Consider the following 27,890-nt stretch of genomic DNA (forward strand, 5'->3'; position numbering starts at 1 on the left):
TGCAAAGGTCAGATAGTGTATGTTCATTCAGTAATTTCTTTTCACTGCAGAGGTAGTCAGAAATAGTCTACCGTGCCAGTATTATGTAGTCTAAGAGAGCACCCCATTAACAAATACATGCACTGGCTTGGCGTTTCCCATGACATACCAACCTGACTTGCTAAAGGAAGGTAGCTTTCCTTGCCAGACAATACTGAGCCAAGCAACAAACACTAGGCCTGTGCTCTCTCCTTGAGGAAGTTTGGAAGACGTCAACACATTTTTGTAACTTACTCCTTTCAGCTATAATATATTTGATAATAGAATTCAGTAAGTATTGTTATCAACTTGAGATGACAAGAGGAGCATCCGCATTGTTCTTGTCACATGATTGCTCTTGTCTTTTGTGAGTGACAATGTTACCAATTTTCCGGAGAGACTTGTGAAAAACTGTCTTAGGGGCTAGTGAGGTGGCTCCGTATATCAAAGGACATCCCACACAAGCTGGTAACCTGAGTTCTACTCCAGAACCAACATATATGAATACAGATAAAGAGGCATACATGTGTAATCTGAATCTTCCTATGGCAAAGCAGGAGACAGGCACAGGAAAATCCACCAGGAACTCGTGGGCCACCCAGCCTGTATACAGTAGCACAGTGGGAACAAGAAGCAAGAGACTACCCCTCAAAACCAAGTGGATGGGAAGAACTGACTCCTAAACATGAAACAAGCCAACAACAATAATACCCAAATCAAGTGACCTTGGATAGGTCTAGGCACCCAACAACTGTATCCAACAGTATAAAGCAAGTTAGCATTCCTTTCTTCCTTTCTAGTGGTGGAGATCTGAGGTAATACTGTGCACAGACCCCAGTGAGGTAACACCATACCCTTCACCTGTAGTGTCTCCTTCCTTTTCTGATCTTCGATAAGTTACAACTTCTTTAGACTCGGGTGCCTTGTATTACTGTGAGACTGTCTCCAAGGTGTTGAAGATTCATTCTTGGAGTGAGAGGGTAAAGTTGCCTTATGCTTTTAATGTCTAAATAAATACATATGTATATTTAGTGCATAATTAGATATAGCATAGATACGTTATTAAAATTCATATGATGTAGATATTGAAAATCAAGTGTTTGAGAGTGATTCTCTCTTTATGGGGACTCTGAGAAACACTGCATTATTTGACAACCAAATAGATGAAATTTATCCACCAAATAGATGGTATTTTACAGTTCCAATGTATCATGTCTTCTATAAATAAGGCCGTGTTTCTAGAGTAATCTTTTTTAAAAGCCGAAAAACATAATTATATACATTAAATAACAATTACCATGATATTCTTATGGGAAGATATTGAATATCATTGGTTTTCTAGCTAGGGAGAAATTTGACTGAAAATGGATAATACCCTGTCTCACCCATATCTGATTTACATGCTCTTAAGATTAGAGCCCAGATTTAACCTTTTTTTTTTTTTGTTAGAATTTTATGGATATCGGGATAGAACGAGTATGCTTCATATGTGAGAAGGATGTGAGTTTTAGGTGGCCCGGGGGCAGAACGCTATAGTCGGAAATGTTTGTAGCATTTCAAAATCCATGCTGGCATGCCTCCCAAGTGGTAGCAATACAATGTGGAGCTGTGGAGAAGTGATTGGGTCATGAAAGGTCAATCTCTCAGCAGTGAGATTAATGCCCCCAGGAAATAGGTCCCGGGAAGCTTTTTGGTTCTTTTACCATATGAGTTCCCAGTCAGAAGGCATCATCTTGAAGTCTTCCTCAGACAATGAATCTGTTTGTACGTCGATCTTGGACTTCTCAAACCTTCACAATAATCCACTCTATTTCTAATATTTTTGTAACTGTTGCTCACTCAGACTATGATGGTTACTATATTCCAAAAAAAAATACTGTTTTATACATTTCAATATTAATCTATGAAGAAGCAAGGTGGCTGGAAGTATGTGGTGTCCAAGTTCTGTCAGCTTTCAGGTAACAGAAGCAGCACTGGTCCTCTGTCAGATGTAAGCTGTTCCTCTTGTTTGCATCTGGGTTTGGGACACTCACAGAAGGGAAAAACATGGAGAGGTTAAGTTTGGGCACTGCTGTCTCATACTATGGTATTTAGGACTATATAGAACGTTTGGTGTCAGGCTAACCAGTAGATTTTTGGGGCCATAAAACACAGTACCTAGTGGTCTCACGAGTTTACAAGTGACATAACAAGAACCTGAAAGCTCTTTTCTTACCTTATTTTCTGACAAAGAGGGTCTGGACACCTGTAAGTAGGCAAGAAAATTAACAGCAAGACATTAGAAAACTCCCCCAAAGTCACACTTTAGTTCCACCATCCCCTCCAACTTTCTTGCTGAATTTTTAAGGCTAGGTCCCTCTTTCAATGAAATGAGACCACAGAGGAGTGTCATTTGCAAATAGTTTTAGGCCAGTGCTTCCCTCAAGGCCACTGAAAAACAAAAACAAAAACAAAAACAAAAACACAAACAAACTGTAAAACAAAAACAACAAAACCAAAATCCAACCAACCAAACAAAAATACTGCTTTTTCCACTTATTTCTCGCATGTAAGAACACTGAAAACGGTGTTTTGGCTTTTTGTTTGTTTGCTTGTTTTTTGTTTTGTCGCTGTATATAGAGTGTCTATCTAATGTGAAATTCAGTGATTTTTGAAAAGTTTCTGATCCAGCTCTCAGGAACTCATGGGCCACTTTGTGACAGAAACAGCATTCTGAATTCTGACATTTAGAATCCGTCTGCCCAACACTCAAACAATGGAAGATGAAAAGCTGAGCCCTCCTATGAGTTTCTGCGGTGCTAATTACAGGCATGTAAAGCCCAGCTGTGGTCAGGCCAGCTCATCAGGGAGAGAAGAGCTAGACCCAGAAAGCAAGTAGATGCCTGGAATGGCTTTCATTCTTATTCTCTGCATCTTGTCTGTCAGAGCCTTCACTTTGGCTTAATTATAGACCTCATCTCCTTCCCATTTGTGAACTTGCCCTTTTCCCGCACTTAGCATGAGCAAAGGCACTTTAGACTAGCATGTGACAATGCTGTTGGAGCTCACGGGCCAAACTGAGGTTTCTTTAACATATCTGTATGCAAACAATATTGATCTATAAACCCAATCTGTCTGAACAATGAAATGGTTTTGTAGCCTGCCCCAAATCCATAACGGCCTTCCACTACTTGACAAATCAAATCAACAAAACCAAACCAAAGGGACCAAGAACATAGATTTTTTTTTTTTAACTTTCAGGGAAATTTTAATTTCAATTAAACAGGGAACCTAATATATTGTCTCCCTTCGGTGCTTCTTTTGTAATAGTTTTTCCTGGAAACCATGGTCCAGATTTGAACCACAAATATGCTTTACCGTGGCCATGTGCTTGCTTCCCACTACTGTAGAAAACATAAAAAGACACCCACAAGGATAGAGAGACACTGTACTAGGAAGTGTACCTGGACAAAGTAAAAATTTGGGGCTGCCTAAAAATTTCACCAGACTCCAAAATACTGAAATGTATTTAGGAAACTATTTTTAATTCTTCTGGTGTTTCCTCGTAGCTAACAAAGTGGAAAACAACAAGGGGGTTAGGAGAAACCTCAGACATGAAGTGCTTGGTATACAGGCTTGAGAATCTGGGTTCAGTGAGGACATGGTTCCCAGCACTTATGTAAAGAGACAAACATGACTGTCTATGCCAGTAATCCAGTACTGGGGAGGTGGAGCTATGTGAGTTCCTGTTGCTCCTTGGCCAACCAATGCCGCCTTGTCTGTGAACCCTGGGTCCCAGTAAGAGATCTTATCTCAAAAAACAGATGGATGGTTCCTGAAGAACTCTGTGATCTCTACCTGCATATGCAAGCGTGCACTTTCACATACATTACCACATACATTCATGATCATGCATGTACAGGACCATTCACACATAGGACCATACAGACATAGGACTATAAACATACCCTATCCATATACTGGAGATGACAATATCCATGATAAAAAGTTTGTTTCAATGGCTCATAGGTCAATTTGGGTAGATAGTAGTAGTAGTAGCAGCAGCAGCAGCAGTAGAACTTTAGTAAAAGCATTTCAAATGCATTAAATAGCAATGTTGACCTTATTTATTTATGAAGGAGTGGTCACCACAGGTGGTTTTGCAAGCTGTGCCCTACATAAACTGTAGGGAACATGGTAGGTATTTTTTTCTTCTGGTAAACAGTAAAGTGCTTTGAAAAAGAATAGTTTTTTTCTCATTTGCCCAAAGGACCAAATGGGCTTGGCATTGGACTTGAAATGGATGTTGTTATTGTCCCCTTCTGATCTAGAGAAACTAAGAGACTTGTCCAAGGCTACATATTAAATAAGTAATATTCGCCTTTTATCCTGGCTGGCACCAAATGCTTTATGCATAATTTTGGTGCTTCACTAAGTTGGCATGGAACACACCGTGAATTCAAGGAGAGAAATGCAGCATAGTAGTTTCATTGGATGTGTGAAATATTTGAAAATTTCTTAGATATGAAGTCTCCAAAGAAATGGCTGTAGAAAATATATCTGAATTATTTCTCCTTTGAGTATTAGAAATAATGGGTCACTGACAGAGAGACACATCTGCTCCTGCCAGCACCCCGAGTCTAATCATGTAGGAGATAGTGGCAGATAGCCATTGGTCTGAGGAACTTTGCTCATCTCTACTGCTGATGACAGAATGACCATCCACTATGATCAAGCCTGATACTGAGAAACTGGCTGCCCAGCCTTGCAGAGATTAGGTGGGCCAGTCCTTCAGGATTCCTGCTTCAGAGCAGTCTGTCAGATGCTTTGGGCCTGCTGGCTAAAGACTGGATGACCCAACTGATATCCTTATGGTTTCATTATTTAACTAACACAATTATGGTCTTGCAAGTTTCTATATTACTACAAAGACCCAAAGTTCAACTTGTACAAATTTGGAGCCTCACCAGCAGGATATAGACCACAAGTTGAGAACCACGTACCTGACAAGTCAGCTGTAGGCTCAATTTTCTTAACAAATATATTTTATTAGGAACTTATTAACCGAGAGTACCTCACTTACAATACTACTAACCTAACAATAGGAAAAGATGATTAAAGAATACAATTACCCTTATTCAACAGGCTCTATCTATTTAAGACAATCAAGAAAACTATCAAAATGCAGAAAGTCAAACATTTTAACATGCATGGCTCTCTGATGTGGGTAAGCAAGTATGGGAGAAAGGAGCAGTTAGAATCATTGGAGATATCACTGAGATAGGATGAAAGAATTAACAATCGTGTCACCTTTCACCCCATCATGCGTTGCTAACCAGCCCCGCAGGCCTGGAACATTCCTACACAGAATGAATGATACTACTGCTCAGTTACAAATGATCTTTCCTTGTAAAGAGAAACCTTGTCTTTTCCTGGGTGCAAAGTCAATACTCCAGTAGGGCCTAAATGTATCCTAAAGCCTTTTGGGGGTACCCAGAGAAAAACTCTTTCTCTGCTCTCCCCACACAAATGAAAATGTACCCTATCCCTCTGGGAGACCAAAATACATTATACTCTCTGGCCTTGCTCTGCCTTTTCTCTAACCTGATGCTCTGTGTTCAGTCCTTCTTAGAGACTTTGAGCCCATAGTTGATGCTATTATTTGAGGTCTGTGTGTTCCCAGTTCCAATTGTTGACATTATTATCCTCCGCCATTCTCCACAAGGTGGGGCATCTTTGGCCTGGGGTTGGTAGCTGGATCCACTTGCTTGCAAACACTATCTACTTTGTAATTAAAATGGAAGATTTTAATTTAAAAAGTCAAGAACTATTTTGGAAGTTATTATGCATACCTGCCAATAATGCAAACGTACCTGGAGAATCATAAAACATTGGAGGATTTATGGATAATCCTACTGACATTAAAACAATTTTAATGTTATCCATCTAACCTATGGTTACAATAAGAATAGATAAAGATATTATATGTCTGGTGAGGCTTTTCTTCTACTCCCACATATTATCTTGACTTTTACAAAGTCATAATAGGAACAACTTTTTTTTTTAACTTCATGTGGACACACCCACCCACACTCACCAATCAGATTCCCTAAAATACATTCATCATATTTCGTTCATCTTCAGCAAAATCATTCAAGTCCACCCTATCATCAGTCTTACATGGGTTACTACAACAGCCCTGTAACTTATTCTGCTCCTGTTAATCTCCTTACTGTGTTAATTGCACTTAGTTATTCTTTTGGTAAAGGGCCACTAATGCTTTCTCACCACAATAAGAACAAAATCCAAAGATCTTTGGCATATCAATGTATGTATTGTGTGTATGTATATCCATATTGACCTATCTCCCATTGGTATGATTAAGTAATTAAGGTGATATGTCGTGATAGTGTGCTATTTTATCCCAGAACTTTCATGATCTAGTTTGGATATTTCCTCTGAACAATGGAATTTCTAGGTCCCCAACCTAAATGGCAGCTACATTTGAATGGCTTACAATATTTTTAATGGCTAACAGGCTGACAATACTTGTTCCTGGTGTTCTGAGCCTACTTCTCTCTTGGTCTTCCCTAGCTCCAGGAGTGTCCACTTTTCTCCTCCATTCCCCTTGGGAAATGGCTATTTCTCCGTACTTCTATTGCTGTTGCTACAGCCCCGTCGTCACCATTTAACCTGACCTAATGCTGCTGTCAGTGTTACTCTCCATTATTCAATTAATAACCGAGTCACACTGTGAACAGACATTAGACCGTGGCACTTCTTATCGTGGAAATTTACAGTAGCTTTCCTTACCCCTCTAAGGAAAAACATACTCCAACAATAGGTCCGTGACATCTCTGAAATTCTAGGGTGCCCTTTTCCTCTGAACCTCACATCCGACATCTTCACTGTCTTGTATTCTGCTCAGCATGTGACTGTCACCAACCCACACTGCTTTGTTCTTCTCCCAGAGGACACCCCCACCCCCATTTCTTTTGGTTACTTTTCTAATGAAGTCATCCTTGGGCACCTTATTCAAAATCAACACTGTTCCCCTCTTGCCTCCTTTGGAATGCTCTGTTCTGGATTACTGACCTCTTCCTTTGCTTATTTTAACACGCTTTTCAGTTCTGAACTCTTAATCTATTCTAATGTTTGTAATGGTATCTGAAGGGAAGTACACTGAAATAGTTGTGCTGTCTTGTTGCCTGTCCCCACTAGTTTATTTCCCCCCCAGAAGTGCCAGTGATGTGATTGGTCGGATACAAACAGATCCTTGTCAGTGTCGAATGTCGTCAGGTACATATATCTTCATGTATGTGGGAATGTATATATCTGTGAAAGAGAGAGATATCTAAGGTAAAGAGACCAGGCATTGAGAAACTATAGTCTAATAGCTGAGTCCTTACTTCAGACCTTCATACTAGGGAAATGCTTACTTCTTTACTCTTGAGGACTTGAAAGGAACAAACTGAGAAGCCACGTGGCTGAGGTTAGCCACACTAGCTAGTTACCTCCTGCTTCTCTCAGATTCACAAACTCTGGACTTAACTTGCTATAATTTAACTTCCGAGTACCTGCAGAGGAGCAGCCCGAGTCCAGCAGGGAGGGAGTAGGAAGTGTGGATAAGAGCAAAAGTGGAGAAGAGACCAAAGTAGGGAGCTCATGGACGTCCTTTCTTTATCCTCTCTCCCTCTAGTCCTCCCCACCTGCTTCCTGTCCCAGACCAGGGCTACCATTCCACACACACACAAGACCAGCTTCCCCTTTGCCTGCAACCCTCGGTGACTTTTCTCAATACGCTAAGATTGTTCTTAAAGGAGGGTTGGTCTCCAGGGAAGAATTCAGAATTACTGTTAATTTAGCATCTTGGTTTTGTACATGCTATTGTCGGTTAATTTCTCATATTATTTGTTTCTTGGGCTTTTAAAGCTTTGAGTATTGATGTGATGTTCATTGATGGATCTTCAGCTCCCAGAGCAGCAGTAATTACACAGTATGTTCTCTATATGTGCTGAGAAAACAGGAAGAAGAGGAGACAACTTCTTTCATTGATGGAGTCTGTCCTCTGGAAAATGTCCATCAAGCCATGTTCACTGGGGAGCTACTAAACATTTTCCTTTGGGGGAATACAATCAAGACGATTGGCAGCTGTGGCTGTAAGAGAGCTCACTGGCGTGCCTTTGGGTACCCATGACTAGAAAATAAGACATCAATCAGAACTCATATGGAAAAGCAAATTAACTAAACCCTTTAAGAAACTAACAGCAAAGGGGGCACGGTGGTTGATTTTGTGTGCTAATGAGATGGGCCGAGGGCTGCGCAGTTATCTAATAAAGTTTTACTCCTGGGAGGTTCTTGAGGGTGTTTTGAGAAGAGATTAACCTTTGAGTCACTAGACTGAACACATCGCAGCCCCATCAATGTGCTCTAAAGCCCAATCTGCTTAAGGCTGAACTGAACCGTAGTGGAGGCAAGGCAAACGCTTATCTTTCACCATGACATCTGTCTTGTTCTACCCTTGGACTCTGGTGCTCCTGGTTTCCAAACTCCCAGCCTTATACTGATGGGGTGTTAAATTCTTTTCTGCTCCTCTGGCCTTTGGCCGGGAACTGAGTCATATCACCGGATTTGCTCAGCATCTGTCTAACAGCTGTTACTCCATAGGGCTTCTTAGCTTGTATCTATGTGAGCCAATTCCTAAAATAAGTCTCTCTTTATCTAGGAACATATAGAATGTACAAGTATTCCATATATATATATATATATATATATATATATATATATATATATATATATGTACATGTGTCTATGTGCCTCTGGCTGATTTTATTGGCATAGTTTCCCTGGAGAGGTTTGACTAGTATGAAGAGATGCACCCTACCAGACTATAATGTGTCCTATACAACCACAGAGCCACATACAAAGAGCAGAATCTGTGATGAGAAAAGCACAGGTTTTCCTTTCTTCTTCCAGTTCCAGTTTTCCCTACAGCTCTGTAGTGTGTGTGTGTGTGTGTGTGTGTGTGTGTGTGTGTGTGTGTGTGTGTGTGTGTGATTTTTGAAGAGGGTCTATAAAGAGTGTAGGAACCAGAGGGTGGGGAGGAGCGCTGTGCAATGTTGTCACTTGACATGACATGGCTATTGCAGGCACAAACTCACAGCCGCTGTGGTGACCTACACAAGATCTGCACAAGATGAAGCCAGTTAACAGTTACAGCATGGGGTGGGGTGGGCTCCCGAGACCCCATATGTGGCTGAGAAGATATGGGCAGATGGGCAGTTGATGGCTGCTGAAGGAAGGAGAACTATTTATCTCCAGAGCAGTGGCCACTAGTGGGTTCCTCAAGATCATTTGGGCAGCACTAACTGGACTCTGGATTATAAAATTAAATAATCAATCATTTAAAAAGGACATGAAATTGTGAAGGAGATGTGATGGGCCATTCTGGGGTGCAGTTGTGAAGACAGAGTAAAGCTGTATATATTCAATATATATTGAATACAAGTATGAAAGTTTATTCTAAGTACTACTATTTTATGTGTATTGGTATTTTGTCTCCAAGTATGATGTGTGAGGGAGGCGGTCTATACAAATCTCAGGTAGAGAGAGACTCAAACTGCAAAGAGATGAGAAGGAAAACTCAGTTCATATTGACTACATCAACTTGGATCATGACTTCTAAAGAGTCTGATATCAGGCCATTTTTCCTAACAAATTTAAGCTCAGCATAATTTGGAAAAAACAAAAAGGTTTCTTGGCATAATAAAATGCCCAGTGCAGAAGGAAGCATAATTACATTGAAACTTGACTCAGAGTACCTGTCATTTCCTCTGAGAAGATGGGCTTTAGAGATAGGTTACCTGTACTAGCTTAAGGGCCTAGGAAAGGCTCTGGCCTGGTCTTGGTCACACAGATAGTGTAGAGATGATTTCAGGTATTGTTCACCTCCGGTCCTGGTTGTGGAAGATTGGAAAAGCCTCTGGGTATACAGATAACGTATCTCCAGTCTTGGTTCCGGGAGCCTGGGGAGGCCCTGGCTGCAAGGGTCCTTTAGATCACTAGCGACCTCTGGTTCTGGTTGTGGGAGCTTGCTATGGCCTGGCCCAACAGATAACACAGATCACCAGGCCATTAGTCACTTCCAGTTCTCAGCGTTCTGGATGGAAGAACAGGTTTTTGTCTGTTGCCCTCACCCCCATTTTTCTTGCCTTCCTTCCTTCCTTCCCTTCTTCTTCTTCTTCTTCTTCTTCTTCTTCTTCTTCTTCTTCTTCTTCTTCTCTTCTTCTTCCTCCTCCTCCTCCTCCTCCTCCTCCTCCTCCTCTTCTTCTTCTTCTCTCTCTCTCTCTTCCCCCTTCTCCCTTTCTCTTTCTGTTCTCTTTCTCTACTCTTTCCTCCTTTTCTTCCTCCTTCTTGTCCTCCTCCTCCTCCTCCTCTTCCTCCTTCTTCTTCTTCTTCTTCGCACTCAACATCTGTATGCATGTTTGTGCCTGGTGCCTATGGAAGCCAGAAGAAGGCATGGAATTCTTTGGAATTGGAGTTACAAGTTACTCTGACCTGGAGTGTGTGTGCTCAGAATCAAACTTAGGTCATCTATAGCCCCATGCATGAACATTTCAAAGAATATATATATTTTGTAAAGTCAAGTTTAATTTTTTAAAATTCTAAATTCCCACAATACCCTGTATAAGAAAATGGCAAAGCTGAACCACCAGGATGGTTATTGGGGTAAAATGTTGTAATTATTTTTGTGTGTTCCCGTTAAACTATTTTAAAGTAAATGATATTATAAACATAGAGTGCAATTTGTTTTCAAGGCTATATATGCCACCAGTGTTGGGCTTTAATTCCCCCTCTGTCTTTGATTCATGCCAGAGTCTAGAAAGACAACAGGGCCTTTCATCTGTCAGCCACGGCTCATTTATTTGTAGGTACTTACCCTGTACATGAAAATGGACAGTTTATGTCACCATCTTTGAAGATAGAAAAAATTAATGTGACAAGCTATGAGATGTTTCAGATGTGGAAGGCTAAATTCAAAGGCCCAGAAAAGCCAATATCTTAGCATAAGATTATACTTGATGGAATTAGTATCATAAACATTATAACACTTAATGATTCAAAAACCTTACCTATGGTTTCTGTTTTATTTTCGTTTCCCAGCTTGGTCCTCTGCTTTGTCCTGCTGCGATTGTATATGCACACATAGTGTGTTTGCGTATGATGAGTTCACTGACTCTGAGGGGAAACCCCTTTTATTATCAGTGTGAAAAGTAGATTTGTGAAGGAAATCCTGTCTTCCCTTCAGCATGCTTGAAGAGTCCCTAGTCACTCTTATTGTAGACCAGATATCTCAGTAGTAATGCTCTTATTGCATTGGAGATGTGAGTGTGCCACGCGATATCATTTACTCACCGATTGCAAAATGTATGTGGTTGCTTCAATGGAAGCAGAGTCAATGCTTCACTCAGAAGACCAACCCATTGGATCATTATAAACTGGACCACAACAATAGATGATAGTCTGTTGCATTCTTACTTGATTTGCATAAATGAGAGGGTTACGAGTCATATGGATAGGAGCCTAAGCAGAATCAAAGAGACAATTTTTCAACACTCAGACCAAGATAGTTTGTAGATGCGACCTTTTAAATGAAGGACCCCACTCCACTGTGCACACTTTATGTTATCTCCCAGGTTCTCATAAAGGACCTGGTGCTTATATTTTGATCAGCATTTCTGTGCATTGTAAAATAAATTAACCACACTTGTGGGTATTGGATACTGCCTCTGTTTTGACACAAATTTCAAGAGACCTCAAATGTCCCTGGAGTCGACCAGTCCAAAGCATTTCTAGATGAAGTAATACACAGAGCTATAACTGATGTCTATCTCAAAATGGGTTTGGCGGATCCCTGAACCAATCCTGTGGTTATTTCTCCAATTTTGGAATTATCATTTTGCATGAACATGTTCAGTAACTGGCAGACTTCAACTCAGGCTTTTAGAATATCTTAGTCAGCTGAGATGACAGCGTGGCTAAAATTGTTTGAGTGTCAGCCTCACGGCCTGAGTTCCAGCCCCAAATCTTACAAGGCATCAGAAGAGACCTGACTCCTGAAGTGTCCTCTGATGGCCACCGGTACACTATAGCATGTACACACCTTGTACACACACACACACACACACACACACACACACACACACACATTTAAATATATGGCTCAGTTTGTTGTGTTGAGGACAACAACACATGTGAGGTTGGGATACCAAAACCTGCGGAGGAAGGGACACAGGGTCCAACATGCTGGTTGATCATTAAGTTTTGCCCAACAACTGACCAGTGCACTGGAGAAAAATCCATTTAGTTGGTCATTTATTTACATTACATTTTCTTTCAGAAAGCACTTCTTTTAGCTAATAATGGCATTTGAAATATGACAAGTTAGCTGAATGCCCAAGGGGGTTGGGGAAATAGAGTGAGGATAACCTAACCCATGAGACAGTGTTCCAGGCCGAGGGTGGCTGAGCACAGGGTTTCTTTTCCTATTCTAAAAACACTTCCACAGTTTCCATGAAAACCAGACTTCTCTTCCTCATACAAAACCTAGATGTGAATTTATCCTAAGTGAAAACAAGTTAAGTTTGTTCTTGACGGCTCAACTAACTTGATAAAATCAGTTTTCAAGCATTTTTACCAGACTTCTAGAATAAAGGAAAAGTTGTGGTGCTTGCACAGGCTGGCCACCTCTTTATTTGTTGGTTCTAAGATCTGGATATATTATGGTTTATAATTTGACATCTAGGCTTTATATTTCTCATTTGCAATACAGATACAGTCACTCATGGGATGTTCGTGACAACAAAATGCACACGGAGGTCTTTATACTGTGCTCAGTCCCTTCTTCCTTTCCTCTTAGAGAGAAAGCATGTTGTTCAGTCATACCATAGTCAAATTAATTCTCTGCGAAAACCTGTTACATGGGGCACAGATTGCAGAATTGTTGGTTCAGGTAATGCTAACACCACCACCTTTTGCTAAATAAATAACTTGGGTAAGGATAAAATAACTCCATTGGGAAAAAACCACCAGCACTGAAAGATGAGGCACACATGCACACACACACACACACACACACACACACACACACACACACACACACACACATCCAGCTCACCTTATCTTAGGTGAAGGCCAGTCTTATATATTTTGTTTTGTTTTGTTTTGTTTTGTTTTGTTTAACATTCTGGCTGGCATTCCTATTTTCTGAAGCATATGTCTTTGGCTACGCATGTCTTAGATATTGTCTCAAGAAACTGACTCTGTGCAGCATTGCAATTAGGTAGAGAGAATTTCCTTTCTGTACTGTACTGTGAGAAGCAAGTCAAAGCTTCAGAGAGCCCTTCCCCTGTAACTAATAACACAAAATTCCAAGCAGAGCTAAACATTAATAGATCATTTATTTAAGTACAACTGCTTATACTGCAGTTAAAGCGCATGTGCTCCTCTCCACCCATTCTTTGTCTACACCTCCATTTTTATGGAAGAGAAATGAGACCTCTAAGGGAAAAGAAGGCACAGTGGGCATGTGGGAAGGTTCTCTCGGTACATAGTGACTGGTGACATCAGGAAATCTCAAGGTCTTTCCGAGTCCAGCACTGGGAACACCTCCCGTCTGCCCTGCTGCCTAAGCTCCTCCGTGTTCTTCCACCCTCAGGAGAGGCCATAATGGGCTACTCCTTGCAGATGGATGCAGTGGTTGTTATAGGATATATTCAAAAGGGTCAGATGGATTGCATCTAGCCTGCTGGACTTGAAACACCCACAGAATGTCTTTACTAAAGCCTGTTCTGATCATTCTGTTAAACTTGGGCTCATTTTAGATATATTCTCCATATTTCAAAACATTTTGACATTGATGTATTGTTTCAAAAGGTAAAAAGGGAATATCAGATGCTGTCTTTAAAGTATCCATTTGAAAATGTCACAATACGCCCATATTTTGTAAAAAAAAAAAAAATCTAGCAAAAGAGTAAACTACAAAAGAAGTAATTCAGAAATGTCTTTTAATAAAAGTTTAGAGTCTTCAAAATATATTTGCCCCCGGAGCAAACTTTTTTCATTTAATATCGTGTCTGTTAATTAGTGCTTCAAATTTGCAAATTCTTTATTGGTTTATATCAATGTAATACCCAAAGCTCATCTCATTGCCAGATTTGAATGAAATATGATCCTGTTTATTCTATTAAAACGAAGGCTTGAAATTGTTACCCAAATGCCACAGGAATTCTTGCCATTTTCTCATCAAATTCCTCATCAGATTTTTTGTTAAAGTCACATTGTTTTAGATTTTGTGTCTTGGCATTTAAATGAAATTCAACGCGCCCCACTGGAGGGAACATCTGTAGGGACCTATTATGTACAATATCCATTCCAATCAAGCAGAGTGTGCTGAGCGCCTGAATGGGGAGCTCGCTCCTGTGTCTTTTCCCTCTGATGTGGCTATTGAGAGGGTCTGTAAGCAAGAGAACATTTATAAAAATTAAGCCAGCAGCAGAGCACAGCATTTTAAATGCTCAAATCAAACACTTTTTAAAGGCACAATATCAGTTTCAGTGAATGGATTCCTGCCTCTTTCTTTTTATATAATGGACTTTATTTAGGGACCATCTGATCCAGACGATGGGTCGCTTTATAGAGCGCTTAGATTATGATGATGTTCAAGGTCTGCGTGTCTCAGTAAGATCCTATTTACTTGGTTTTAACAACCTACTTTGTCCCTCAACAGAGTCAGCCTTAGTTCAACGCACTGTGTAACCTTTTATATCTGTAATCTGCTGCAAAACACCTGCACGGGTGCTGTGTCAGAGGCTGGAGGTGGGAAAGCTCCTGTCCCATCTATAGAAATGGGTAGCCATGGAAAAAATGCCCAAAATAAACCTTTAATTTTCAATTTAAAAAAGGGAAGTGATCACCCGGATGTGATGGCTAGGATTTATATAAGATGAGGGAGAGAGAAAAAAAAAAAAAAAAGAACATCAAACTGACTCCATTGGATTTTAAGAAGTGGGAGAATTAAATAAATCATATGCAAATCCGCTAGAGCATGGTAAACGGCCAGTAAATGCAAGCTAATATTATTATCGGGGGTGACCTCACAGAGAAGGTGTGATTTGAGCTGGGTAGCACTTTATTAGTCTCGGAACAGATTTGTTTGGCAGAAGTGGCTTGCATGCTGGTGACAGTGAATGTAAGAAGCAGAAAGTGTACAGAAGCATGGTGGCTAGACTAGTTTAATTGCTGCTGAAGGCGTGTGCTTACTGTCAGCAAGATGTGTACGCAGAACCTATTAATGTACAAGCCACCGGGCTACATCTTAGTACAAAGAGAGACACGTAGTTTCACCTGAGACATTGCAGTATTAGGTGCATAGTACAGAGAACGAGACTTCATTTCCTGGAACTTCAGTGTGTAATTAAAGAGCTGAAAAACACTTGTGCAGTAAATAGCAAGAAGTATTCAGCACTCTCTTGTCAAGATGCACTTAGGAGCCTCGTGGAAGACAGAGCGCTACCGAGATAACTCACTCTCACAGTACCACGCCACACACCAAGTGAGCCGCCGCCTCTCGCTTGCACTGCTTTGATCTTCGTTTACCTCTGCTGTAGTTATGACATGCATTATGCCATGAGCATGAAACTGTGTCTTTATGAAAGCAGATTGTACAACACATTTTAAAATGTAAATTATAATTCTCATCTCCTTCTTGCCTGTGAAATTTTTGTTACAAATCCAAGAACTGCCTCTGTAGGGCTGCATTCCTTTCATTTAAGTAAAAATGAAAAAAAGCAAACAAAAACAAAAAACAAAACAAAACCAAAAAGATAAAAACAAAACAACAACATAACAAAACAAAATATACGATTGAGTGGTAAGTACCAGACTATACAAAAACTATGTAAAATCAGCAAGATTGTTTTAGGACCTTCTGGTAACCTTAACACACTGACGAGCATTTTAAATGCATAAGAATCAAATACAGCTTGCATGATTCTGAGAGCTTATGTAGCCTGGCACGTTTTTCTATGGAATGTGCAGCAACTTCTGCCTTTTGGAATACACTTTGGATTGTGATATTCTTAGGCCTTAGAAGCAAAGGTCTGTCAAAGATGGCTTCCTGTACAGATTGGAGATGAATAATAACTTTTCAAGTTATCTAATTTGGAGTATGATTCCTCACTTTCCCATAGCTTTGTTTACAGAAGAAAATTAAAGGTTTTCTACCAGATGTGAAAGCTCCTTAAAGGTAGGACACTCTGTTGTTACCTCCAGGATGGCAGTACCACGCACCATCACTCTCAACACAGGTGATGCTAAGTCTATATGATGTAGCTGGTCGGTGGACATTTTGTTTGTTACCCAAAGAAACCTTACTTTAGGGAAAGATGTCCAAGGACTGATTCTGCGGCAGTATCTAAGCTCCCAAATTTAGTTATTACCTGGAGGTGACTTTTCCTATCCCTTTAAGTCAGGTGAACTTATTTAATTTCTTCTTATGTGTAAGTTACTCTGAGTTGTTTGTGTAGTTGTAACCCAGAGTCCCGTCCTATAGCCAGATGGCAGTTGGCAGATCATCATTGTGGGACTGAGCAAAGGCAGTGTGAGGGTCCTCTCAGTCATGACTAATGTGAACATGGCGAACTGACAGACTCCCTCCATATTGCCATCACCCAACTCCGTTTTCTGGATTACAAAGTACACAGCTAAATATATATATGTGTGTGTGTGTGTGTGTGTGTGTATGTATGTCCTGGGATACTTTGCTAGTTGAAGATGACAGCTTGGTGTCATTTTGCACAAGAAACACATAAGTGTTTAAGAGCATGGCCATAGGTAAACGTTTACGTAGGAGACAGGGTTAGTTGGTACAGACCTGTTTCCCTGTCTTCCTCACTTCTTCCTTTCACATTATATAAGATGGTATATTTATGTCCACACCCCAGTGAGGTAGGAGAGGGCCATTGCGCCCATGCAGCATGCTACTGCAATGCTATACCTGGATTCTCCAGCTCTGGTGCTTTCTTGTAAGGGAAAAGAAGACATCCTCTGGTTAAACCACTGTAGATTCAATCTTCCATTATTAAGTTGATAATTTGTTCTTTTTTGTTTTGAGACAAAGTCTATGTACCCTTGGCTGTCCTGCAACTCACTAGGTAGACTGGCTGGCCTCGAATTCAGAGAGATCTGTCTGCCTCTGCCTCCCAAGCTGACAATTTAATCACTTTAAAGTATTTCTATTGTTTTTTCCTTCCTTTTCAAATGTGGCCTGCTTCACGAGTTTACCCACTTCTGTCCCTTGAATGTTCTGAAGAAGCACTTCTAATTCTGTGGTTGGTTCATAGCACAAGACACGGAGAAGGCATTTGTTTCTCTTGGCTGTTTATTTCAGAGTTAGACAAGTAATCACTTTCTTGGGAGAGCTACCTTGGGTAGGTATGGAATCCATAGGAAGCGTCTCTCTGTTGATGTAGATCCCAGGCTCACCTCCATATTCAAGCATGATGTGCAGTTCAAGGCAGGCAGTGCACTGGAGGGAAAGGCTGCCACCGGCAGCTGCCCTTCCAGCTAACACAGCTCCCACCTCAAGAAACCATTCTGGACATTTTGTTGTGATTTTACTATTCTTAACTGTCTTCACCCTCCCCGTGCTCCTTGAATACGTTGAAATTGAACCCAGGTTTTCCCTTCTTCCTGCACTGTCTGAGGAGCAGGGAAACAGCTCTCTATTGAATAACTTTTTTCAGATGACGATTGATGATGATGATGATGATGATGATGATGATGATGATGATATACATTCCTTAGAATCAATTGAAAATACACCCAGTAACTATTGGTCTTTAAAGTATCACCTTACTTTGACCAAGAGTTAATAGATGTTTTTAAGTATTGAGTTTAAAAGTACACAATTGATGAGGTGGCCTAGAGGGTGAAAGCACTTGCTTTGTGAACCCGAGGACATGAATTCAATCCCCAGAGCCCACCTAAAGGTAGAAACAGAGGACTGTCTCCACAAAGTTGTCTTGGGGCCCTCACAATCTATATGACATGTGTACTCCCCTACATAAGATACATATATAATGATGATAAATGTTTAAAAAAACACATATACATGGACTCCTATATGTGATGGGTTGTGACCGAGACCAGCTCTCGCTTTAATAGCTGTTGTGGCATTGTGAACAGTGGTCTGAGGTTAGGCATTGAGGTTAGGCTTTAACAGTTATGTCTTCAGGATGAATAATCCTCCATTTAGGGAGGATACTCTTATCTAGAGGAGCCATATGAAAGGCTTGTCAAGGGCTTCATTCAAAGGTGCTAGGTATTTGGCGGAAGATCTAACTGGAGACTAAAATCCTTGATAGTAGAGGTGAATTGGCATCAATTCCTGAACTTATAAGGGGTTCTGACTTCAGTGAGATATCTCTCATCTCTGTTGGGTACAGAATCTGTGTCTGATGGCATCAAATTGCCCTCTAAATACTTAGGTTTACATTCCAGATTTATACTGCATTCAGCCTCGGGCAGAGATGCTTCTTTCTCCAGCGAGTACCACTAAATGCACAACCTCACAACTAGCTCTAAACAGGACATCTGCATTACTCCTCCCACCAAAGGCTTATGGAACATCACTTAAGGAGGGGGCAGAATGAATGTAAGAGCTGGACGATGGCAGGTGTGCCACAAAAGCAGTTGCTTCTGGTCATCACCTGGACATTGCACTCCCTTAGGAGCACACAGAAGCCATGGTTACCTACATACAACAGGAACAACATATTGCCTGTTACCATTTCATCATGCAGAGGAGAGGAGCTCATGAGCTCCACCCTTCTCTGAGGGACTATAAATACTTAATGGATGCTGGGGGCAGGGTATCATTTTCTTTTCATATATATATATATACATATATATAATTTATTCATATTACATCTCAATTATTATCCTATCCCTTGTATCCTCCCATTCCTCCCTCCCTCCCATTTTCCCCTTACTCCCCTCCCCTATGACTGTGACTGAGGGGGACCTCCTCCCCCTGTATATGTTCATAGGGTATCAAGTCTCTTCTTGGTAGCCTGCTATCCTTCCTCTGAGTGCCACCAGGTCTCCCCATCCAGAGGATGTGGTCAAAAATAGGGCACCAGAGTTCCTGTGAAAGTCATACCCCACTCTCCACTCAACTGTGGAGAATGTCCTGTCCATTGGCTAGATCTGGGTAGAGGTTTGAAGTTTACTGCATGGATTGTCCTTGGGTGTCGTTTTCTTAAGTGTTATAGCCACTGATAAGTTGCTGTGTTCCAGTAAATTACTCCCCACTCATATTGATGTAAACAACCTTAGTGAAACTCAATGACACACACACACACACACACACACACACACACACACACATGTAAAAGGATGTGATGTTGGGAAGAAGAATGATCTTAGTGTTAGAGGATGATGAGAGAGTGAAGGTGACAAAAATTCAGTATATATCTGTATGGAATTATCAAAGAACAATATTGAAAAATCTGTGCTTGATATGAGCTTCAAATAGATCTACTTTTGCAATGAATGGTTTTTGAGACACAGACTTATTTTCCTAAGACAGCACAGGTACTGCTATCTTCTAAGGAACAGTTTCTCCAGGTCAGACACATTTCGTGCTGTGGGAAATAATAAATTAAACAGGACTTGCCAATGAATATAGATCAGTGATAAACTTAACTGGGAAATAGAGTAGGCTTAAACCCATTACTGTGAAAATTATATAATTATGTGAGTTGTTAAGTTTTTCTTTTTCCTTATTTCTTTCTTTGTTTTCTTTATCTTTGTTTTAAACTGGAAATGACTGATAATATCACATCAGAAGACATTCATACAGAAATTAATTAGCAGAATCCAGTTTCCAATAAATGTAGTCTGGAAAAAGCCTCCATGAATGGCTGCTTGTGGCTCTGAATGGAGGCAAAAAGGTAAAGACAGGGTACTGTGTTGGAGTCTGATGTCCCTCTACTTTTATTCATTCACTCAGTGAAAGAGCAATTGAGGGAAAGCCATGAACTATGAAGACTCAGTCCCCACGAGAAACAAATCAGAGGCTTTAGGTAGCACCATAAAACAGCTATTTAGTATATTGACCTCGTGAATTTAAAGATTATGAGGTTTTACAGTAGTTGGGTTATAAAATATCAATTTGGAGGAACAGCAAATTTCCTGATATTCATTTCAGTTTATAGGCAATTCCTGTTCTGACATAAATGTATAGGTCTGGGTGACCAGGTTTTCTGGGACAATGCTGCATTTTCCTTCAGGGTGGGGGTGTGTGGGAATTGCAAGAGCTTTTACGCAGGGAGTCAGTGGGCTAGAAGGCTCCTCCTCATTCACGCCGTCTGTGTTTCAGGAGGCTTTAAGACAACTCTGTTATTCATATTAGAGCACACACGGTCATTTGCTTTTCAGCTCTGGCCAGGTAAGGAAATGGAGATGATTGCGATGCTAGGTTTTCATTATTTCACAATGAAGGGTTTCTATAGCTCCGAATCCTGTACATCACTAATTGCAACAACTACACATAAAATACGACCAAAGGAACCCTGCCATTATGAGCCACTTGCTGTGCTAATATTCAGATGAAGAACCTTTTCGGCTCATATTTCATTGCAAAATTAGAGTCGGTGCATGCATGTTGAATGTGTTCGAATTACTAGCTAAGTTTTTGAGGGGGAAAGGAAACAACAATCTGAGGCCAGTGTAAAACTAGTCGTTACGTAAAGCTGGAGATCAGATGTCCACTGGGCAAATTGACAGAGCTCATTAATCTTGGAAGCGGTGTGCTCCGGTTTGTCCTTTTATGCACCTGCGTGAGCCTGAAGTCATTATAGGACGGCACTATTAATACCAAGGAGCCCGAGTGGGGAGAGGGTTATCTACTCTTAGTAATTGATTGCCAGCTGATTAGTGGACAACATTTTTCTTGTGGCATAATTGCCTTTGTGCTATTGTAGCCTCTCTGACCTGGGTTTAGGCCATCTCACTGCTTCCAAGGCCCTGACAAGAGCAACGCGGCTCCAAAGTTAATGAACTGGAACGTAGGCACTGCAGTTTCCCCCAACAGTAAATGCCTAGTTAAATGTCTTTCAATGATGTACTGGATAATAGAAATCATGGTCCAGATCATGCATCTTTCTTGTCCATTTTTTTGGGAAAAGTGATAGAGTTTCAACTGGAAAAGTGAGTATTGGGGAAAGAATACATGGAGATCACAGTTCATGCATTTTCATCTTTCAGAAACATGAGGGACCTATCAGAAGCTACCTATGTGAAAGCTTAAGGACCTTGCAGATAAATACTGAGTGATAAAGATTCCTACTTATTTGAAGACCACTATGTTAGCCATGACTTTCGCTGCTAAATATTGGTTTAAGCCCAAGCAGAGATTTACAATAATTTAATAGTGTTTTATTGCACAATAGTCAAAATATTAAATAATGACCTTTGTCTTAGAATAAAAAAAATGGATTATATGCTTTTGTACACTGTATAAATTGTTGATCAAATAATTAGGAAGTGGGAAGCACGTGATTGAATCTATGACATAGCCGGTAAGGATATTGGAGGTGAATGAGTAGTGTAGGCTTTCTGCCTGACTATCAGCAGCACTGCCAAGTTTATTTACACACACACACACACACACACACACACACACACACACACACACACACACACACTAACAACCCACTGGCTAAGTTTAAAAGTATTCAGTATTGAGTTGCTATTCCTCAAAAAGATAGTTTTAATTTTACTTGCATTTATGTGCACATGTGAGTGAGTGGCCAAAGACACCAGAAGAAGGGAGGGTCACAAGCAGTCATGAGCCGCTCCACACAGGTTCTAGGAACCAAACTCCAGTCCTCTGAAAGAACAGCAAGAACTCTTAACCACGGAGCCATCTCTCCAGATATGGAAGACGGTTAGGGAGGCCTAAGGTGGCTTCTGTCTCCCCCAGTAGAGGAGGAGATGTCAGCTTTCCTTGCGTTGAGGCTGGGGTTCAGTGAGAACTGTTGTAGCATCATTTTTAGCCAATCATTCTACAATGTTAAGGAGCAATTCAGCAATATTTGCTCATATTCCTTGTTGAGGGCCTTACCCCAGAAGAGCAGCATTATTAGACAGGCTAGTTGGTCAATAGTGTAATCAGACTTACCTGACAAATTTCAAGAGATACTAAAATAGTTTGCACAGACTCTTGGTCAAGAAAGTTCTGTGGTAAACCCTCACCCTACGCCAATGGGGGTGATGTCAACTGATTCTCTGTCATTGTCCTTTGTGTAAGCACAATGGTTCAGGATGCTATTATTTCGTTCTAAGGAATTTTAGCAGTGTTATCAAACATAATCTATCAATAATAGCAGTGTTGAAAATTCTAGGAGAGAGAAATCTAGGTTTTGATGCAAATAAAGTTGAGATAATTCTGAAAAGGGAAAGGCTGTAGTGATGCCAACTGTGGAAATGCCTCCTTCATCATTGGACAGGGTGAAGATTCTGAAATGTGGAGTGAGGCAATTGTGACATGGGAAACACAGCATCTGTGTATCCCACTATAAACAAGAGGTTTAAAAACTGAAAAACTGACTAGTGGGAAATCTTTAGAGTGTGTGCCCAGGAGCACAAAGTAAATTCTGACTGTTGTGTGTCTTGATGTACATCCAGCAGAAGGTTAAGAATCTGAGAACCTGAAAGCCAAGCATCATGGTACACCTAGGAGACTTTCATGAAATCCGCAGTGGAGTGCACTCCATTCGTGGAGCATCAAAATGAATGGCTGAGGTCAACCAGGAGCAGCTATGACTTCTCAGAGACCCCTTGCTGTGATTATCATGAAAAGGGTTATTTGCTCCAATAGATCTTTAGCATAGATGAAATCGATCTATTAAAGAAATGCCTGAGATTATGATATAAGCAAGGTTTAAATCTATGATTGGTCAACTCTCACTCCTATTTGATAGAAATGGTCCAAAACTGTGGCTGAGGACCTTTGTATTCTTTTGCAGAGAATCCAAGGCCACTTTAGGATATCTGCAAAGCTATATTCCTCCATTTAGAACACTGTGCAAAGATTTAATGATTCAAAATTATGATCAATATTTTTAATGAATGTTTTTCTATACAATTCTTGAGATTGGGGGATATTATAACCCATATATGTATATATTTACTTGCCCTGATAACTGTTATTGCCATGGAGTTTTTCTTCATTATTTATCTTTGAGACAGGGTCTTTAGAGCCTAGCATGGCCCTAAGCTTCCTGTATGCTACAGTGGACCTTGGATTGGTTACTTTCCTGCCTCCACCTCCCATGTGTATAGGATGCAGCACATAGGAGGATGAGCACCCCCCATGCTCAGTTTTATGGGGTGCTGGGTGCTGTACCCAGAGCTCTCTGTACTCTACAGAAGAAATGCTCCAACGAGCTGCATCCCCAGTTCCCTCTCTGCCATCTGTTCTTCGATGAGTGCCATTCTGACATCCAGATTGTTTGCATAAAGCACTGGAATAGGGTTTCATCTAGTTTTTTTTTTATTAAGAAGTCATTAGAAATGTCTTAAGTAAACTCATTCTCTACGTCCTTTCCTCACAGTCCACCAATAAAGAAAAACCAGAAAAAGGAAACCTACTGTTTAAAAAGCAAACTACCAGCTACAACTGAATCTTGCATCAGTAAATCCACATGTGGACCATGAGGATAGGAAAGGATTCTGAGTTTAGAGCCAGGGCATGTAACCTTGGCCCTGGAGCAATGCTTCCCATCTGTTTAAAAGTACTGAAATAGTTTTTCCCTAAGGAAGTTGTCATCAGAGAAGAGATCCAGGAGAGTAAGAAGGAAATAGGGAAATGATACTAAAGTGAGTCAACAAACCAACTTGCTCTATTGGTTAGCCAGCTGTCCTAAGCACTGTAGGGCAAGGATGAGTAGTACAGAGATAAATGATATGTATTCTATGGTGGATGATGCGTCCAAATATGTACATTTTATTGTTCAGTGGGAAGGGTAGCTTTAAAGTCTCCTTACAGACATTGTTTCAACACAGTTCTTAAGGTATTATTGAAGGGGGCTATTTTACAAACTGTTCAGAGGAAGCTACAACTTCCTTTGCTCACCAATTTGCTTGCCATTTCCCACAGGCACAGACACACCTGTGACAAAATTTAATTAATTAATTAATTAATTAATTAATTCATTTTATATCCCAATCATAGCCCCCCTCCATTGTCTCTTCCTGGTCCCACTCTCCCACCCTCTTCCCTCTTCCCCTAAATCCCCTTCCCCTACTCCTCCAAGAATGGGCATCCCCCCCATCAACCAACCCCGGCACATCAAGTTGCATCAGGACTGGGCACATCCTCTTCCACAGCAGCCTGGCAAGGCAGTCTTCCAGGGGAAAGTGAACAAAGAGCAGGCGACAGAGTCCAAGTCAGAGACAGGCCCTGATCCCCTTAGCTATGAGACCCACATGTGTCGTGTCCCAGGCCACGGGAAAAATTGAATCAGGGTTCACCTGAAAGAGGGAGTGGGGATTGAAAGTAGGATACAGAGACACGAGAAATAATGAATCAAGTCAGGAAATTTCTGATCAAGATTTCCTTTAATGCCTGACTAGTAAGAATATATAGAGAGCAAGGCCAATAGGATCTATTCTAATCTCACTCACCCTAGCCCCCAGGCAAGAATACAATAGCCTGAATCGCTCCCTGTAGAACTTTCTAGTTCTCTGAGTAGTTCGTTATAAATAACTTCATTGATCCCCTGGGTGGTTCCAAGTTGGGACTTCCCTACTTCTTTCAAAGGTAAATAGTCCAAGGATAGCCTAGAACACAAGACCTCGTGAGGCAAAGGTCAGCAACTCGAAGGTCACAGCCTGCACCCTAAGCACAAGATTTCTGACATGGCAGAGTTTGGCATGGCTCCCCACACACATGAAGCCCGAGCTGCCCATCAGCTACATCTGTGTAAGGGTCTTAGGTCCCGTCCATGCGTGGTCCTTGGTTGGTGCTTCAGTTTCTGCAAGCCCCTCTGGCCCATGGTTAGTTGGTTTTGTTGGTCTTATTGTGGAGGTGCTGTCCTCTCCACTTCCTTCTATTCTTCCCTAACTCTTTGACAAGATTCCCTGCATTCCTCCCAATGTTTGGCTGTGAACCTCAATATGTTTCCATCCGCTGCTGGGTAGAGCCTTTCAGAGGACAGCTATGTGAGGCTCCTGCCTGCGAACCTATTGAGCATATCATAAATAGTGTCAGGGGTTGGCTCTCTCCCATGGCGTTGGTCTCAGGTTGGGCCAGGCATTGGTTGGACATTCCCTCAATCTCTATTTTACCTTTAGCCTTGCACATCCTGTAGGTATGGTAAATTTTGGGTCAAAGTTTTTGTGGATAGGTTTGGTGTTCTCATCCCTCCACTAGGGGTCCTGTCTAGTTAGAGGGTATCTTGTTCAGTCTCCATGATGCCTGTTACTAGGAGACTCAGCTAGAGTGTGATGAAAATGTTCAAGACCCTTGGGCTATAAAAAGTACTGGCTGCCTTGATGTAGTACTTCCCTTTTCATGCCATTCCTCCACAAATAGCCAGCTGCATAGAGGAGGATGAGCCATAACTACAGAAGACCTTGCATGGGGTCTACAGCATAAACGGCAAAGTAGAAGAGAGAAAAACCATACTCAAGAGGCAAAAGGAAAAACATCCTGTTGGAACAATTAAGTAGGGTGAGGGAAACAATTTCAGCCTTGATTGAAATGTAGCCACCTGATCTCTGTTTAAGAAAGCTCAAAGGAAATGTGCTATCTTTCAGAGAAAGAAGCAATAGAGAACAAGAGAGCTTGCAGTTATCAGAAAAGAAGTGAAACAGGAGATGAAACCATCACAAAGATGAAAGCCATAGAAAAGAGAAACTTGGATCGCTGTGAGTTCGAAGCCAGCCTGGTCTATAAAGTGAGTCCAGGACAGTCAAGGCTACACAGAGAGACCCTGTCCCGAAAAACCAAAAAAAAAAAAAAAAAAAAAAAAAAAAAAAAAGAGAAACTGAGTCAACATGACTGAAAAACACTCTAGTCACTGAAGGAATTGTATACAAATGGGACAGAAAATGAAAATAGTAACAGTTAAGTTTCATGAAATAAGCCTGGGTACTAGGCGGGTATTACTCTGCTGTAGAAAATGATTGTTAGATAGGTACACAGTAAGGTATTGTACAGGCCAACAAGATGGCTCCATGCATAAGGACACCTGTGGCCAAGCCTAACAACCTGAGTTTGAATCTGAAGACTCACCGGAGAAGAGAACTGATTCCTACAAGTTGTCCTCTGTTCTCCACACATGCACTGTGGCATACATGCACATCCCCAAATAAATAAATAAAATATAAATATAATTAGAGAATGTCATGAGTAAAGAATTTTTTCCTTTTTCACTTTTTTGTTTTAATTTATTATAATTTATTCAGATTATATCCAAATTTCTATCTCTTCACTGGTATCTTTCCAGTCCCACCCTCCCCTCCCCTAGACCTCTGACAGAGGTAACCTCCTCCCCCGCTATATGATCACAGCCTATCAGGTCTCATCTGGATAGCCTGCTTCCCCTTCTTCTGTGTGCAGGCTGGCCTCCTCACCAAGGTGAAGTGAGCAAATTGGGGCCACCAGAGTTCATGTCAGAGGCAATGCCCACTCCACTCCCCCAACTGTGGAGAATGAGCTGTCCATTGGCTAGATCTGAACAAGACGTCCAGGTTTACTGCCTGCATTACCCTTGCAATAGTTTGTGCAGGATCTCCTGGGTTCAGATCTGGTGCCATTGATGGTCTCCTTGTGGGGCTCCTGAACCCCCTGGATCCTTCCATCTCCCCCATTTTTTTCATAACACTCTCGGATCTCCTCCCAGAGTCCAGCAGCAGTCCTAGCATCTGCCCCAATCCTCTGCTGGGTGGAGTCTCTCAGAGGACATTTGTGTTGGGCTAATAGCCACTGATAAGGGAATATAAACCATGCATGTCTTTCTGGCTTTGGGTTACCTCACTCAGGTAGTTTTTGTATCATAAAAACATCTTAAAATATAAAACAAATAGTGTTAGCCTGGCCTCAGTTTCTTCTCAGCAACATTGCTACAAGAAAGGTTTGGTTGATATCTGCAAAATCATGAAGCAAATAAATTATAGCCAAGGAATAAATACCAAACCATCATACTCGTCAAGTGTAGAGCTTATGACATAAGTCATAGACAGGGACAGGGACCCTGGAAACTCACCACATAAGTCTTTTTTTGGAAGTATATAACTCCAGTCAACCAAAGGAAAAGGCCTTGTTTTTAAATTCACGAATAAAGCCAAGGCAAAAAGGGTCAGTGTTGGACATTGAGCCACAAAATGATAACTGAAAATATCACTGGGATGCAGAACATACTGTAAATGTCAATTCTGCTGTAGTGAAATAGATAATATAAAAACTGAAATTTAAAAAGTGAAATGGAAATATGCTGACTTCTTTGTTATACAAAGGAAACTACATTCCATCTAAATCAGAAACACCATTTAAAATCTGACTTCAACATTCAACTTCTTCCACAATCTTTTAAAAGTATTGAAGAAGGACTTGCAAGACAGCTCTGTAGGTAAAGAAGTTTGCTGCTAGATAATGCAAGCCTGGTGACTTAATTCTGACCCCTAGCACCTTCATACAGGAGAAAAGAGAGAACAGATTTAATAAAGATATCTTCTGATCTCCATACGCTTGCAGTAATATGCATATAAACCCTCATAACACACACACACACACACACACACACACACACACACACACACAC

The 27,890-nt window shown here is 41.0% G+C and overlaps 1 protein-coding gene across 1 annotated transcript in view; it reads left to right on the forward strand.

Annotated features, from left to right (window-relative positions):
- The window catches only part of LOC311582807 (uncharacterized protein), a 353,760-nt gene that overhangs the window by 263,462 nt on the left and 62,408 nt on the right, over positions 1-27,890 (forward strand). The window contains exon 1 of the transcript XR_014774242.1: positions 2,760-2,888. The gene's annotated coding sequence lies outside the window, so the exon portion shown is untranslated. Of the gene's footprint in view, positions 2,889-27,890 lie in introns of the transcript that reaches the window.

Source organism: Acomys minous, assembly GCF_964271855.1.
Source record: "Acomys minous genome assembly, chromosome: 14".
In the NCBI taxonomy this organism is placed as follows: Eukaryota; Metazoa; Chordata; class Mammalia; order Rodentia; family Muridae; genus Acomys; species Acomys minous.